The following is a 4,739-nucleotide window of genomic DNA, read 5'->3' as shown; positions in this document are numbered from 1 at the left end:
ATATTGCATTACCTAGACTTTTAATCTTAAAATCAATTAGACGTCAACCTTAAGGAATTCGAGCTCAATAGGACAAGGAACCCTAAGAGTTCTACCAAGTTTGAGTTGTTTGATTAGTTGGTGTCTAGGCAAGTCCCTGAGGGTGGTTTGTTAAATTGGTTCAGTTGCTGGCCTGGCCAACTCGTTTGGTGTCTAGAAAGGCAACGATGAGTGAACCTCCCACCTCTTATACTTACCTGGCTAACTAGTTGATCAATCTCCACTTGGAAGGTTTGAAGGGTCATCTTGGAACAGTTAGGAGCTGTCTAGATTTAGGTTAACCCTAGGATAGATTGAGTTTAATTTATTGATTCACTTGTTTGAAAAAAAAAAAAAAATTAAAATTTAAATTAATTTGGTTACTTTTCTTTAGATTTAGGACTCCTTAGGATCTTCTCTTTAGAACTTTTTCTCTTTCTTTCTTTCCTTATACATAAAAATTTTATAAAAAAAAAAAAAATTGTATAAACATCGAGAACCGTACACCTCGTGTGTGGAGAAGAGTGTCGGGTCGTCTAGTTAGAATTGAGTCAATTCCTGTTGTTCCAATGGCTGAACCAATCCAACCCATGACCCTTAAGGATTTGTGTTATCCAGTTGGCTCCATCCAACCATCTTGTATCAGGTTGCCACAACCCACAGCTAACAATTTTGAAATCAAACCTCAAATCATAAATATGCTTCCAAAATTCACAGGATTAGAGATGCTTATATATTTATTAGAGAATTTGAGGAGGTATGTGCAACCATGAAACTGCAATTAACAGAGGATGAGGTCAAACTTAGATTAATCAACTTTGCCCTTAAGGACAATGCTAAGAAGTGGCTTTATAGTCTGCCAAACTATTCTGTCACTACCTGGGAGGGCTTTGTGAGAACATTTTTAAAAAAGTATTTCCCCCATCATAAAACAGCTAGGATTAGGAATGAAATAAATCAATTTTACCAACTAGCTGGTGAATCATTTTGGAAGTACTTTGATCGTTTCAAGAATCTTTTGACCCAATGCCCACACCATGGAATAGAAACTTGGAGACTATGCCAGATCATCTATGAGGGGTTAGATTCAAACTCAAGAACCATGCTAGAGTCCATGTGCCAAGGCCAATTTATGGACAAAGAAACTACTGAAGCTTGGCAATTCTTAGAAGACCTAGCCGAGAAAAATTTACAGTGGGAAACAACTAGGGAACCTGATAAAGCTACACCTTCAAGAGGAGGAATGCATCAAATTCAACCAACCCTAGCATCAGAGGCCAAGATTGCAACCTTAACACGTAGATTGGAAGCCTTAGAATTACAGAGACCAGCCAATGTAAATCAAATATCTGCACCCATGTGTAAAGGGTGCAATGCACCAAACCATGTCTTAGAAGAATGTTCCTACTCGAATGAGTGTGCACAGGTGAATGCCACCTATCAAGGACCATTGAACAATCCTTATGCACCCACATATAACCCAGGTTGGAGGAATCACCCGAATTTCTCATGGTCCCAGAATCCTAATGTAGGTAATCCAAATTTCAATCAGCAAAATCTAAGGTCCAACCCAGTGATGAACAACCCGCCAGGCTTCCATGATAATGACAAAAAAATTACCTCTTTACAGAAAAGCCTAGAAGCCATGATGAAAACACATACCAGCTTTATGCAAACTACGGGTCAACTCATAAATAATAACACCCAAGCTATAGCCCGTCTGGAAATGCAAGTAAGTCAGCTGGCTTCGACCATTAGTGAACGAGAACATGGTAGGTTACCTAGCCAACATGAGCCAAATCCTAGGAACCAAAATGGTCCACGACCCCAACAAGGAAACCAAGTTAATGGTATAAATGCCATTCATACCTTAAGATCAGGAAAACAAATAGACAATAAGGTAGTTGCACTTGATGATATAGATGACTCATCTGCCGAGTCACCTTCTAAAACTACTACCTTTCAACCTCAAGCACCAGAAACTGAAAATTCACCTAGTCCAGTACTTAAAAGTCCTAGAGCTCCTTTTCCAAACAGACTGAAATCCAATAAATCTGAACATTTAGACAAAATTTTAGAGGTATTTAAACAAGTCCAAGTTAATATTCCTCTTTTAGATATAATCCATCAGGTTCCAACTTATGCCAAATTTTTAAAAGATCTCTGCACTAGGAAAAGGACCACTAATGTACCAAAGAAAGCATTTTTGGCTGCAAGTGTCAGTTCATACCTATCTAGCCATGTGCCAATTAAATATAAGGACCCTGGAGCTCCAACAATTTCTTGTGTTATTGGAGAAACCAATATAAAAAAGGCCTTGCTAGATCTAGGAGCTAGTGTGAATATCCTTCCATATTCGGTGTATGAACAACTAGGATTAGAAAAACTTCAACCTACTGGGATCACATTACAGTTAGCCGATAGATCTCTCAGGATCCCTAAGGGAATGGTCGAGGATGTTCTGATAAAGGTTGAAAATTTCATTTTTCCTGTAGATTTTATTGTTTTAGAGACTGAGCCAGTTGCGAATCCTAAAGGACATATACCTGTCATTTTAGGAAGACCATTCTTAGCTACGGCCAATGCTGAAATCAATTGTCGAAATGGTCTAATGAAGTTATCCTTTGGGAATATGACCATTGAGCTTAATGTTTTTAACTTAGAACAGGAATCCTCTTCTCATGCTGATGTCAATGTAGTCCAAGATGGTATTTATGAATCCATTGACATTAGTGATGATGAAGTCGACCTAGAGTCTAACCCCTGGTTAATCCATGAGTCTGAGGATGTCAATGAAATACTTAAAGAAAATCAGATTAATCAGGAATCGACACTTCCTACTGAACCAATCATTGAGATGGTGAACTCATCACCTAAACCATCGATAGAGGAAGCACCCATTTTAGAACTGAAGCCCCTCCCAGAACATCTCAAGTATGCATATCTAGGATCCAAAGAAACTTTGCCTGTAATTATTGCATCAGACCTAGATCCCAAGCAAGAGGAGGAGTTATTGTCAGTTCTAAAAGCAAATCAAGAGGCAATAGGTTGGACCATAGCAGATATCAAAGGAATAAGCCCTTCTATAGTTCAACATAGAATATACTTAGAGGAAGAGGCTAAACCAACAAGAGAAGCCCAAAGAAGGCTTAATCCAGTTATGAAGGATGTAGTTAAAAAGGAGATTCTGAAACTCCTAGATAGTGGAATAATTTATCCTATTTCTGATAGCTCTTGGGTAAGCCCAGTTCAAGTAGTACCCAAGAAATCTGGGGTAACAGTGGTCCAAAATGATGCAAACGAACTTATCCCAACTAGGACCCAAATGGGATGGAGGGTCTGTATAGACTATAGAAAGTTGAATGCTGCGACAAGGAAAGATCACTTTCCTTTGCCATTTATTGATCAAATGTTGGAAAGACTAGCCGGACAAGAGTTTTACTATTTTCTTGATGGATACTCCGGTTACAACCAGATCCCCATAGCCGCTGAAGATCAAGAAAAGACTACATTCACCTGTCCATTTGGTACTTTTGCCTATAGACGAATGCCCTTTGGACTATGTAATGCACCGGCAACCTTTCAGAGATGCATGATCAGCATATTTTCAGATATGATAGAACGATTTCTAGAAATTTTTATGGATGACTTTTCTGTTTTTGGTCTAACCTTCTCCGAGTGTCTGAATCACCTGCAATTAGTTCTAGAACGATGTAAGGAGAAGCACCTAGTTCTCAACTGGGAAAAATGTCAGTTTATGGTCAAACAGGGAATAGTTCTTGGCCATGTCATTTCTAAAAAGGGGATTGAAGTGGACAAGGCCAAAATAGATCTAATTGCAAGTCTTCCACCACCTAAATCTGTGAAAGAAATACGTTCATTTTTAGGTCATGCTGGATTCTATAGAAGGTTTATTGCCAACTTTAGCAAAGTAGCACGTCCACTGACTAATCTTTTGGCAAAGGATACTAAATTTGAATTTACTCATGAGTGCTTGGAATCCTTTGAATTTCTAAAAAATGCACTTGTATCAGCTCCAATCATTCATCCTCCTGTCTGGTCTGAACCATTTGAATTAATGTGTGATGCGTCCGATCATGTTGTGGGCGCAATCTTAGGTCAACGAATAAATAAGCTGCCTAGAGTGATATATTATGCAAGTAAAACCTTAAATGATGCGCAGCTTAACTACACCACAACTGAGAAGGAGTTCCTTGCCGTTGTCTTTGCTTTAGAGAAATTTAGATCTTATTTGGTTGGGACCCACACCATTGTTTACACCGATCACTCAGCCATTAGACATCTCCTAGCAAAGAAGGATGCCAAGGCACGTTTAATCAGATGGATTTTGCTCCTTCAAGAATTTGACCTAGAAATTAGGGACAAGAAAGGCACTGAGAACGTTGTAGCAGATCATTTGTCCCGAATTCCAGTTGCACCATCTAGTGAACCACCCATCAATGAATCTTTCCCAGATGAGCAACTCATGTCTTTGTCTACTGAACCTTGGTTTGCTGATATTGTAAATTATTTAGCCATAGGCAAGATACCTTCTCATTGGACTAAGCAGGATAAATATAAATTCTTTGCCCAAGTGAAGTATTTCATTTGGGATGATCCTTATCTTTTTAAACAATGTCCTGATCAAATTATTAGAAGGTGTATCCCAGATAACGAAGTCATGAATATTTTATCTTTTTGTCATGATCAAGCATGTGGGG

General features: G+C 38.7%; 1 non-coding gene across 1 annotated transcript; it reads right to left on the bottom strand.

The window, feature by feature from the left end:
• Nucleotides 1-955: 955 nt before the first annotated feature.
• Nucleotides 956-1,062, bottom strand: LOC140854924 (small nucleolar RNA R71). The gene has a single exon (XR_012138018.1). It is a non-coding gene; the product is annotated as a small nucleolar RNA R71 (small nucleolar RNA).
• Between the last annotated feature and the right edge of the window lie 3,677 nt (nt 1,063-4,739).

Source organism: Elaeis guineensis, chromosome 1, assembly GCF_000442705.2.
Source record: "Elaeis guineensis isolate ETL-2024a chromosome 1, EG11, whole genome shotgun sequence".
Lineage (NCBI taxonomy): Eukaryota > Viridiplantae > Streptophyta > Magnoliopsida > Arecales > Arecaceae > Elaeis > Elaeis guineensis.
Note: the sequence above shows the minus strand (reverse complement) of the source record. Positions and strands in the feature narration are given on the sequence as shown.